This window comes from Arachis hypogaea, chromosome 20 (assembly GCF_003086295.3).
Source record: "Arachis hypogaea cultivar Tifrunner chromosome 20, arahy.Tifrunner.gnm2.J5K5, whole genome shotgun sequence".
Classification (NCBI taxonomy): domain Eukaryota; kingdom Viridiplantae; phylum Streptophyta; class Magnoliopsida; order Fabales; family Fabaceae; genus Arachis; species Arachis hypogaea.
Genome location: NC_092055.1, coordinates 83,123,516 through 83,136,845, shown reverse-complemented (window position 1 = coordinate 83,136,845; position 13,330 = coordinate 83,123,516). Strand labels below are relative to the sequence as shown.

Genomic DNA, 13,330 nt, shown 5'->3' with positions numbered 1-13,330 from the left:
TGCGCATCAAGTTTATGGCGCCGTTGCCGGGGATTGGTTTTCGATTGACAATTCTCAAATTGGAAGTTAACTAGATTGAGCATTTTTCTTGCTTTGTTAATTCAGTTCAAGTTACTTGTTGAATTTTAATTTCTGCACTCTGTTACATGCTTTCTTTCTTTATGCCTTTAAATTCAAGCAACTAACTCACTAACTCACTAACTATTTGAATTAATTCCTCAACTGCTCTAACCATACTCTTCCATTAACCAAGAGTATTTCACTTGTTTGGTGCCTGTGCTGTGTTTTTGTATGACAGGTAGGAGAGGGGAGACATCAACTCCTCCATATACCGAACCAGAGAGGACCCTTCATAGACTTAGAAGGGAAGCAAGAGGGAAGAGAGTACTGAGAGAAGAGGAATCTGAAGGAGAATCTGAGGACAATTTTGAGGAAGCTCTAGATCTCAACATGGATAGAGAAGTCCATAACCATGAGAGAGCTGATGGAAACAATGCCATTCCCGAGAGGAGGGTTCTTAGTTCATACATAAACCCAACCTCTGGGAATTGTGGTAGCAGCATTCAGAAACCACCCATTCAGGCCAACAATTTTGAACTCAAACCACAGCTAATATCACTTGTGGAGGATCATTGTTCATTTGGTGGGAGTGCTAATGAAGATCCAAACCAACATCTCACAAAATTCCTGAGAATTTGCGACACTGTGAAGTCCAATGGAGTCCAGGAAGATACCTATAAACTGCTCTTGTTCCCATTTTCACTTAGGGACAAGGCAGCTAAGTGGCTGGAATCATTCCCAAGGGGGAGCCTAACAACCTGGGATGAGGTGGAAAGCAAGTTTCTGGCACGTTTCTACCCCCCACAAAAGGTCAATAGGCTTCGATCTGAGGTTCAGACTTTTAGACAACAAGATGGTGAAACTCTCTACGAGGCATGGGAGAGATTCAAGGATTTGACAAGGAAATGCCCACCAGACATGTTCCATGACTGGGTGCAATTGCATATTTTCTATGATGGACTTTCTTATGAATCAAGGAAGGCTGTAGACCATTCATCAGGAGGTTCATTGAACAGGAAAAAGACTGTGGAAGAAGCCATTGAAGTGATTGAGACAGTGGCTGAGAATGAGTACTACTATGCTTCAGAGAGACACAACACTAAGGGAGTCATGGAGCTGAACCATGTTGATACAATTTTAGCCCAAAACAAGGTGTTTGCCAAGCAACTAGCAGAGCTCACCAGGAAATTAGAAACAAAGCAAGTGGCTGCAATACACACACAAGATCAAGAGGAAGTAAGCACTGAAGGAGGTGATTGGGAAGAGGCCAACTATGTGGGAAACCAACAAAGGCAATCATATGATCCACATTCCAACACTTACAACCCAGGATGGAAAAACCACCCAAACTTTGGGTGGGGGAACCAACAAACCCAACCACAAAACCACAAACCTTACAACCACAACCAACATAACAATTCCACATACCAAAAATCTAACCAAAGATCATACCAAACCACACAAAACACTTACTCTCAACTACCATATCATGGCCAAAATAATCAACCTGCCCAACCTAATCCGAGCCAACAATTTCAAGATCAATTAAACAGGATAGAAGGAATGCTTGCAACCATGAGTCAAGACATAACCGAATTGAAAGCTTTTAAGGAAGAAGTAAATTCTAACCTGCAAAACCAAGGAGCTGCCATCCAGAAGCTAGAAAATCAAATTGTGTATTTGTCTAAGCAAACCCCTGGGCCAAGCGTTTCTCATGCTGCCAAGGCTATTGCAAGGGAATAATGTAAGGCCATAACCCTCAGAAGTGGAAAAAAGCTAAAGGAGATCTCAAAGGAAACTACAGAGGATGAAGCAAAGGAAAATGTGAGAGACAAGGAACAAGGAAAATCTTTTACACCGTCTGCAACAAAAGAAAAAGAAAAAGAGGTCCTGAAGCCTTATACACCTAAAGCACCATATCCTCAACGTTTGATGAAAAGTGAAAAGGATGGCCAATTCTCCAGGTTCTTGGAGATTTTCAAGAAGCTTCAAATCAACATTCCATTTGCTGAGGCAATAGAGCAAATGCCACTCGATGCAAAATTCTTAAAGGAATTAATGACCAAGAAGAGAAGCTGGAGAAATGAGGAAACTGTGTTGTTGACTGAAGAATGCAGTGCCATCATTCAACACAAATTGCCTCAGAAATTGAAGGATCCAGGCAGTTTCCAAATCCCTTGCATCATAGGAGAAGTCATGGTGGAGAAGGCCTTGTGTGACTTAGGGGCCAGTATCAATTTGATGTCTCTAACAATGATGAGAAGAATGAAGATTGAGGAAACCAAACCAACAAGAATGGCCCTCCAATTGGCAGATCGAACTTTTAAATTCCCTCATGGGATAGTTGAGGATTTGTTGGTGAAAGTGGGAGAGTTTATATTTCCTGCTGATATCCTCATAATGACCACTCACGTAATCGCGTCACCCAATATTTGGCAATCAATGATTTTGAACAGAGAGTTGTGCGAGTGTGAGGCTGCCCTCGCGCCAGTGTTATAAAACGGGTCACGCGACCGCATGACCGACGCGACCGCGTCAATCAGTATAAGCGCAAGTCGCACGACCGCGTGCCCCACACGACCGCGTCGATTGCGCCGCACAGCTTCCCTGATTTGCCACTTATCTTATCTTTTTCTCCCCAAATCCTATTTTCTCTTTTCCCTCCTTTTTTCTTCCTCCTCCCTTCTTCCTTCTTCCTTCTTTCTCACTTTTTACACTCTCACTTTCTCTCTCACCCCCATTAACATGGTTTTTTTTTTCTTCTTCCCTCCTTACTTTTCTATTTTTCTTCTTATTTTTATATGTTATCTTCTTTTCTTTTCTTTTTACTTTCATTATTCATATTTTCTTTTTCTTTCTTTTTCCTTTTTACTTGGTGTTAGCAATTTATTTGAGTCATTATTTCTCATTATATGCTTGTGGATTGTTGTAAATTTGTTTGGCAACTATATATTACTTTTTAAAGGGTTGCTTGCATGTTCAATTTAATACTTTCTATACCTTAATTATCACGCATGCTATGTATTTGTGAAAAAGCTCATATGGCATTATGCACTTTTCTACGTTACTCTACTATTCAATGCTTGCATTCCACAAATTCCCTTTACTATTGTATTAATTGAATTTAATTGTCAATACAAACATGATGACTAGTTTGTTACGAGTGATAACAACTTTGACTAATTAAATGCTTGAGCTATGCTACTCATGCCTTTGCCTGTATGCCAATAAACCCCTTGCATTTAATTGTCCTCAACTGCACTTGCTATTTTCCCATTGATGAACTTTTCACATGTAGTCATGACCATGTGTTACCGACATCCTCTTTACCGTGCATTGATTATCACTCATACAACCCTCTTCCTTGCTCTTTCTCTTTGAACTTAATTTCCTCCCTCTTCCCTTTTTCAGGATGGCCACCAAGAAAGGAAAGGAGAAGGCTACTCCCAAACAACCAGCAAGAAGAGGAACAAAGAGAGAATTAGTGGCAGAACCCTCTTCAATTGCGGTAAAGCCCTCAACAAAGAGACTTAAGAGGATTATAAAGGTTGATGATAAAGAAAAATCCTTCCCAGCAAAGGACACTGCGCGATTTCCCAATCGCTACTGTGAGCAGATGTTCCCCATCCTGGCAGAAAGGAGTCACAACAATGAATACCTTCTTCTCCTCCTAAACCATATTGCTACATTTGTTGAGCCGCAAATTGCACAAAGACAATGGGGTTTCCTACATAGAGAGCTGAGGCAGGTCAATCTTTCTTGGGTAGTCGAGTTCTACTCCAACTTCCACCTGCCAACCCTACAATCTGTCTTTGTCCGTCAGAAGCAAGTTCCCATTACAAAAGAGGCCATTCACAGGGCTCTAGGTCTTCCCCCTATTCCAGCAGGATTGGATGCCTTCCAAGAAGCCGCACTCAAGCGCCAGATGTACCAATTTGACTGGGATGCCGTTCTCAGAGTTATCGCACTACCTGGCAGCCATTGGATCTACGGATACCATCGTACCCGCCCTAAGGGCATATCGGCTTCAGCACTTACCTTGGAGGCTCGCGTATGGGCACAGATCATGTCCCATTACGTCTTTTCGAGCACTCACGAGTCCTCCTTCACTGCGTACATGGCCGTTCTACTATGGTGCATCCTTACAGACCAACCTCTGAACCTTCCAAGACACATCCGGAATGCCATGGGACACGTATAAATTGCAGGCAACCTACCTTTTCCCGCCTTGGTCTCAGATCTTGTCTCAGCAACTGAAGTCTCCTACAGAGCTGGGGACACCAAAGCCATGCTCCTACGGGATGATCAGTATGTCCCTAACGGGAAATACATCAGACCCCCACCAGCCGCCACAAGCCATCCTACTGAACCGGTTGAAGATATTCCTTCTTCAACACCACAAGCACCTACAACAGACCAACTGCTCCATCAGATACTTGCAAAGTTAGATCGGCAGGACCACAAAGCTAAGATGAGAGAACGTCATAACAAGCGCCGATTCACATACCTCAAGGAGCTGATTATGGGAAAATTCAAGGACTCAGACACCCCGGACTTCACCTCCTTTACCAACACAGGAAGCCATGATGGAGATACTGCTACCAGCCCCTCTTTATTCCTGATAGATGGCACCGAGGACGGTGCAAAGCCTTAAGTGTGGGGAGGTCGGTCAGTACCTGACTTCCAGAGGTAATTTCTCTTCCCTAAACACCAATAATTTAAGATATTTAGTTAGTTTTCCTTTTGTAGAATAGGATAAATTGCATAGTAATAGATTAGTTGCATGCATGTTCTACTTGATTGAAAAGACAATAAGTATCTTCTAAGACTCTATTTTTGGAACAAAATTTCACTAATTTTAATTAAAACTTTTATGTTAAATTTGCTTGAAGTTGTATTTTGAACATGATTTTTGAGCTAAAGAACACACAACCTGTAAGATTTGAGCCTTTATGCATGGTTACATTATTTAACAATAATTATTTTATTCTTGTGTGTTTACTTCTCTATAATTGTAATCTATATTTTGTTCCATCCTATATGTCCAATATTTATTATATTTATGTGCTTGCATATGATTGAGGCCATTAATTGTTTAGCTCACTTATCCAAATTAAGCCTACCCTTTCAATTACCTTTGTTAGCCACTTTGAGCCTTTAAATCCCATTTGTTCTATATTTTACCACATTACTAGCCTTAAGCGAAAAAACAATTATATATCCCAAACTGAATCTTTGGTTAGCTTAAGATAGAATTGTGTGTGCTAATTAAGTATGGGAAATTGTGGGAACAAAAGATAATAAGGGAATGTGTCATGATAATATAATGGAAATTTGGAGACCTACTCATGTGAAACTATAAAAATTAAAAATCTATGTGCATCGATAAGCTATGTTTATTTTTATGCTTATGAAAAAAAAATTCAATAAATAAATAAAGGGACAAAATCTCGCCAATGCTAAGTTAAGAATTCAAAGATCAATGCATGTATGATAAAATTAAAAATAAAAAGTTGATACATGAGTATGGAATGTGAAAGGGAAATTCTGGGTAGCTAGGTATGAATTCTAAAGTTATATAGAATATATATATAGGTTATGTTAAAGCTTGGGTTAATTAAAGATTCAGTTTATAAGCTTACTTAGCTATATGTGTATCCTTACCATTACCTTGGCCCCATTACAACCTTGAAAAGACCTCATGATGTTTGCATTGGTATATTAAATGTTGTTAATTGATTAGGAGAAGAACAAAAATTAGAAAGCATGATGAGAGAAGGATAGAGTGATTGCCCTATACACTAGAGAGATTAGAGCATACATACATCATCAGTGAGGGTTCAATGCTTAAATTTCTGTGTTCCCTGCTTTCATGAGCTACCTTCTTGCATTTTTATCTGTCCTTACTGTATAAGAATGGAATTAGTGGAATTTGATTTGTAATTATTTTGAAGAGCTTATTTACTATTGATCAAGTGGGCAAGGACCATATAGTTGCATTCACATATATAGGTTGCATTGCATTGCATGAGCTTTACATGTTGCTACTCATCTGTTTTATCTCCTTCAACTAAGCATGAGGATATGCTAATGTTTAAGTGTCGGGAGGTTGATAAACCACTATTTTATGGTTTATAATGTGTTTAATTGTGTGGTTTTATCATGATATTTACCCACTTATTCATATAATCAGCATGCATTTATATTTCCCTCCTAAAATTATTACATGATTGAAAACTTGCTTCCTAGAGACTTTTAATTATGTATTTTAATTCTCCCTTATTCCATTCGATGTCGTGATCTGTGTGTTAAGTGTTTCAGGCATTTATAGGGCATGAATGAATTGGAGATTGGAAAGGAAGCTTGCAAAAATGGAAGGAACACAAGAAATTGAGGAGATGACCAGCGAGAAGTGACGCGGCCGCATGGCTCACGCGACCGCGCGAAAGAGAGGAAATCGCAGTGATGCGGCCGCATGGCTCACACAACCGCGCGGATTGGAATAGCAGAAGTGACGCGGAGGCGTGGACGACGCGCTCGCGTGGAAGGGCAAAACGCCGAATGACGCGGCCGCATGAATGACGCGATCGCGTGACGTGCGCGATCTGCATAATCTGCAGAATTCGCTGGGGGCGATTTTGGGCCCTACTTTGACCCAGTTCTCGGCCCAGAAAAGCAGACTAGAGCCAGAGAACATGCAGAAACCAAAACAACATTCATTCTACACAATTTTAGTTTTTAGATCTAGTTTTACTCCTCCTCTAGGTTTTTTTCTCTCTCTACACATTCATAGTTCATAGGATTTTATTTTCTATTGCTCTTTGCATTGGGATATTGAGAAGAGTTATTACCTCATCAAGACTTCGTCATTCTAGTTCGTTTTCTTTACTTGGCTTTACTCTTCCATGCCCTTTTATTTACTCAATTTTACTATTGGATTATTTTAGAATTTATTAATACAAGAGTTACCTTTATTTTCAATTGATTCCTTTGAGTTTTATTTATCATGTCTTTCTTTAATTCCCTTTCCCATGTTATGAGTTCTACATTCACAATGAGCAAGTAGTTCCCTAACTTGATGGGGAGTTGATTGAAAGGAACCCTTGAGTTGGGGTTCTTAAAGGAAAAATTGTAGTTGGGTTTATTGTTGGGATGCTCTCTAGTCACTGACACTAATCCTTTTTAATTGAGCGGATTGGAACTTGTGAATAGAAACAGCATTCCAACTTGTTTGACCTTCCCTTACCTAGTAAGGGATAACTAAACAGAATAACCTTCAATTATCAATTAATCCTGAGAGTACTGCAACAAGAATAGGGCTTCCAACTAATCTACTCCCAGTCAAGACTTTTATTTAAATTACTTAATTTCTCCAATTTAATTTCCTGTTTATTCAACTCAAACTCTTTTTGAAAACATCTGATTAATAAAATAGCACACCTTTCTGCAACTCGTTGGGAGACGACCTGGGATTCATACTCACAGTATTTTGATTTTTATTTTTGTGACACCCTTCTAAATTGATAAGCGGATTTCTGGTTGGTTAAGAACTATACTTGCAACGCATATTTTATAACAATTCTTGACTCGCCAATTTTCGTCACATCATAGACAAATCAATGAAACAGGCTTATAGACTAGTAGAGGACGTGCTAGTAAAGGTTGACGGCCTTTACATCCCTGCTGATTTCATAATCCTAGACACTGAGAAGGAGGAGGATGAATCTATCATCCTTTGCAGACCCTTCCTAGCCACAGCAAAAGCAATGATTGATGTTGACAAAGGAAAGTTAGTCCTTCAGTTGAATGAGGACTACCTTGTATTCAGAACTCAAGGTTCTCCTTCTGTAACCATAGAGAGGAAGCATGAAAAGATTCTCTCAGTTGAGAGGCCCCAACATTGCTCTGATTATCTGTGAGGCTCCATGATAGCTCACTGTTAAGCTATTGACATTAAAGAAGCGCTTATTGGGAGGCAACCCAATGTTATTTAATTATATCTATATATTTTCCATTGCTATTTTATGTTTTCTTTAGGTCGATGATCATGTGAAGTCACAAAAATAACTAAAAAATTAAAAAACAGAATGAAAAACAACATTAAAAATAGCTCACCCTGGAGGAAGAGCTTACTAGCGTTTAAACGCCAGTAAGAAGCAGCAGACTGGCGTTTAACGCCGGAAAGAAGCATCAAGCTGGCGTTAAACGCCAGAAACAAGCATCAAACTGGCATTTAACGCCAGAACAGAGCATCTACCTGGCGTTTAACGCCAGAAATGGGAGAAAAGCTGGCGTTAAATGCCAGAAACAAGCAGCAACCTGGCGTTTAATGATAGAAGTGCACTCTAAGAGCGTTTTGCACGCCTAAATGGAGCAGGGATGTTAAGTCCTTGACCCCTCAGGATCTGTGGACCCCACAGGATCCCCATCTACCCTACCTCTTCTTCTCTCCTCTTCACACCCTTTCATAACACTCTTTCCCAAATACCCTTCACCAATCACCTCCATACCTTTTCCCCAAATACTATCCTTGTTTATTTTCCCAAGTATAATAGTAAGAGGTTGTTGCTTCTACTTAGTTATCCTTTAACTAATAAGGGAAAGTCAAGTAACTAAACCAACTCTGATTCACAAGTCCTAATCCCTTCCTGGAGAAGGATTAGAGTTAGTGACTAGAGGGTCAGCCAATTACTTCTAATTACAAATTAATACTTGAGTATTCCAACTCAAGGGTTTCCAATTAATCAACTCCAAAGTCAAGTTGGGAGTCTACTCTATTGACATGAATGCCATTTTCGCAAACATGTAAAGAGAGTAGAAAGGAGACATGGTAATTAAAATTAATTTAGTAAAGGCAATTTTTTTGAGCTAATAAATCAAGGGGTGATGATAATCAAACAAATAATGAAATTAGATGTAAAAATAACTCTTGCATTAATAATTCCCAAAATCAAAGATATCCATATGTAACTATGAACAAACTGAATGAAAAGCAAAAGAGTAAGGAAATAAGAAAGCAAACTATAGTGATAGAGACTTCAAATGGAGGTAGTAACTCTCTCCAGATCCAATCCAAAAGCATAAAACTAGAAAATCTAAGAATGTGAAGAACCCTAGAGGAAGTAGTGTTTTCTCTCTAGAATTCAAAACTAAAACTAAAACTAAGTGAGTGTGAATGTCCGTTGAGTCTCCGGTTGTCCCCTGGCTCTAGTCTGTGTTTCTAGGCCGAAAACTGGGTCCAAACTCAACCCGAAATTGCTCCCAGCGTCTTCTGCAGTTGGAGCTCATTACACATGTCACGCGTATGCATCAGTCACGCATACGCGTCGATGGTCTTCTGCTCGTTTCATGCGTACACGTCGCTGTGGGATTTTGCTTGTTATGCGTACGCGTCAATCATGCGTACGCGTCGCTATAAATTGCGCCAAGTCATGCGCATGCGTGAGACATGCGTTCGCATCGATCCTCGCTGGTCAGCTCCTTTATTTCTTGTGTTCCTTCCATTTTTGCATGCTTCCTTTCCATCCTCTGAGCCATTCCTGTCCTATAAAGCCTGAAAACACTTAACACATAGATCACGGTATCGAATGGTATAAAAGGGAATTAAAATTTGACAAATTAAGGGCTTGGGAAGCAAGTTTTCAATCATGGAACAAAATTAGGAAGGATTTGTAAAACCATGCAATTTGTATGAATAAGTGTGCAAAGAACTGAAAAAAACCACTCAATTTAGCACAAAATAAACCATAAAATAGTGGTTTATCAAAAACATTCATGATCCATCATAAACCCCATCACCACTGTTTTACTTGTTGCTTGAGGATAAGTAATCGTTCTAAGTTTGTTGTGGGAAGTGAAAAGTAGGAGGAAAATGACAACAACAATAAAGATGAACTACAAGGTGGTAAAGTTCCTTTTCCTCTTATTTATTTCCAGTATTTTCAATTGCATGATTGTCTCTTATTCCTTGTATACATCTGTGTTGTGAATAAGCATAGCTTGATTGCTGAATTATAACATGTTATGATATCATGATTATCATCTTGAGTCTTGTAAGTTAACGTAAGGGAGTAATCATGATCATAAACAAACAGGGTCATTAAAGAAGAAGTTAACATGAGCTTATAAGTATTGGGAAGCTAGCATGACTATTGTTGCTCAATTGCATTTGAATTTTATTTAACTAAAGTTTTCATCTAGGACATTTTATGAAATTTTTGAAATCATGAAAACCTTGAAAAAGAAATTGCAAATAAGGCAAGAAAAGAAAAGGGAGAGAATGAGAAAGCTGAAAGCTCTGAGTACCAATGACAATTCATTTGTTAAGTACTTGTGGTGTTTATGTATCAAGCAAAAAGCTTGAAAACAAAACACTTAGAGTCAAGGCTAAGGTCAGGTGCAAAGGCACTCCCTCATAACTCAAGGCTTTAAGCATCAACGATTAGAGAGTCAAGAAAAGAAACAACAGAAGTCCTCTAATTAAATACTTGTGGTGCTTATGTATCAAGTGGTAATACTTGAAAACAAAGCATTTAGAGTCACAGCTTTCAACAAATGGTGCAAAGCACCCAAGAATCTAAAAATAGAATGAAAAGCTTGTTTCAAGGAAGAAACATAAAAAAAGTAATTTCATAAAGTGAGCTAGATAGAAGCATCAATCATTTGAATCTCTTTTGTGATTGTTGCATGCATAGAAAACTAGCTAACCATGAACATTACATTGCTATTCTTCTTACCTTGGATTGTCAAACCTTATTGCATGATTCTCTTCTTGCTTGGGGACAAGCAAGATTTAAGTTTGGTGTTGTGATGCCAGTGCATCATGGCCTGTTTTTCTATGCTTTTTCACCTTTATTTTTCACTAATCATGCTTAATTATTGAGTATTTTTGTGCTTAAATCATAGATTACTTTCATCTCTTTGAGTTGATCTATTTTGCAGAAATTTGGTGGAATAGGAAGTAAAAAGCACAAAACAAGCATGAAAGAAGAAAGGAGCTAAAAGGGAAGCAGAAAAGGGGGCTCGAAAGAAGCAGAGAAAGCAATGTTGGTGGCCAAAGTTGGATCACCAACGTTACCCCCAACGTCTGTAACAAATTTTACAAATTGGAAGCTAGAAGAATATCCGTGTGTGCGTACACACAGAGCAGTGTGCGTACGCACAATAAGAAAATTTGTTTGTGTGCGCACGCACAAGGCGGTGTGCGTACGCACAAGGGTGCAACGTTGGTGAACCAATGTTACCCCCAACGTTTGCGATAAAATCTCAGAAATTAAAGTTGGAAAATTTGCTGTGACGCATACGCGTGAAGGTGAATTTCAGCCTGTCTCGCGAACACCTGAGCAATGCACATGCGCAAAATGCAGTTCGACGCGTACGTGTGAGCGACGCGTAAGTGTGACGAGACAAACGTTGGTGCATCAACATTGAGTCAAACGTTGCTGGCAACACCCAGAAATCCTTTTTCAAGTAACGTGTGACTCAACGTTTTCATTTTAATTTATAATTTAGGAAAGCCTATATAAAGACCTTAGCTCCATAGAAAGGGATATTCTAGATTGGAGGGGGAGTTCAGAATCACGCACACACACATTCCCTGGCACACACCACTGGGAGTAGGTCTTCGGAACCGTCCCCTCATACACTCTTCTTCCTTTTTCTTTTCCTTTCTTCCTTAGTAGTAGTTTAGTTTCAGTTTGTAATTTTCATTTATGAATTTTGAAGTTTCAATTTCAGTTATTTAATTCTTAATCTTCATTTTTATTTTTCTGTACTTTCTTTCTTTTCTGTTTGAATATAGCAATGAACAACTAACTCTTTTCATTGGGTTAGAGAGCTCTATTGTTATTTAATGGATCAATTGTAGTTTTCATTTTACTTCCTCATTTTTTTCTCTTGATTTTGCTTGAAAGCTTTCGATCTTCATCTAATTGAGCAATTGTCTCGGAAGAGAAATTGTTCATACTTGGATTTCCTCTGAACCTTGGAAAAGGAATGAGGAAATCATGCTAGAAATGCTTTCTCACATCGGATTAGGTTGGGGGTTGCATGGATATAGTGACATGTAATCCTGCCAATACTTTGATCTATGAAATTGTGTTGTATAATCAGTGACCAAACTTTATCTATTCCCATGAGCAATTAGATCAATGAATTGGGCAATTGTTCAAGCTTAGAGAGATTGGATTGCCAAGGAATTGGGATTCAATCACATAAGATTGCCAAGAAGATCAATGAATGCATTGATTGAGGAAGAGATGAGAATGAACTTGATCCGGAGAATACAATATCTTTCTATCCCAATGTTCATTTCATTTTTAGTTCTTACATTTATTTTATGTCATTTACTTTCTTGCACTTTACATTTATGTCAATTTACTTATCTGCACTTTATTGCTTTCCTTTACTTTTGTGCAATTTACATTTCCTTGTTGCTTATCATCCAATTATGCTTGTCTAACTAGAATAATCAATCAACTATTGCTTGCTTAATCCGTTAATCCTCGTGGAATCGACCTCACTCTTAAGTGAGTTTTATTACTTGATACGACCTAATGCACTTACCAGTGGTTATTACGGAGAATCAATTTCTCCGTATCAGTACTCCTCCTTGAGGATTCAATGTGGTGCTTGATCTCTTCAATGTCACTCTTTTGCCTTTGTTGTTCTTCCTTCATAGCCCTTTGATCTTCTCTTATGGCTCTTTGGTCTTCCCTTATTTCATTGAGGATGGTGGAATTCTCTTGATGCTCCAACCTCAATTGCTCCATGTTAAAGCTCAATTCTCCCATGGAAATATGCCATTGATCCCAATATCTTTGAGGAGGAAAATACATTCCTTGAGATATCTCAGGGATCTCATGCTGAGGTGGCTGCGCAGGCTCATGTGCATGCTCTCTAGTTTGCTCCATCCTCTTTTTAGTGATGGGCTTGTCCTCCTCAATGTAGATGTCTCCTTCTATGACAAATCTAGCTAAATTGCATAGATGACAGATGAGGTGTAGGAATGCCAACCTTGCATTGGTGGAAGGCTTCTTAGCTATCTTGTACAATTCTTGAGGGATCACCTCATGTACGTCCACCTCATTCCCAATCATAATGCAATGGATCATGATGACCCTTTCAATGGTTACTTCTGACCGATTGCTAGTAGGGATGATAGAGCGTTAGATGAATTCCAACCATCCTCTAGTATGGGCTTGAGTTTAGGCCTTCTTAGTTGAGTGGGCCTGCCTTGGGAATCCCTTTTCCACTGTGCTCCTTCCACACA

At 39.0% G+C, this 13,330-nt stretch overlaps 1 non-coding gene across 1 annotated transcript; it reads right to left on the bottom strand.

Moving 5' to 3' along the window:
• Nucleotides 1–876: 876 nt before the first annotated feature.
• Nucleotides 877–980, bottom strand: LOC112787217 (small nucleolar RNA R71). The gene has a single exon (XR_003194641.1). It is a non-coding gene; the product is annotated as a small nucleolar RNA R71 (small nucleolar RNA).
• Between the last annotated feature and the right edge of the window lie 12,350 nt (nt 981–13,330).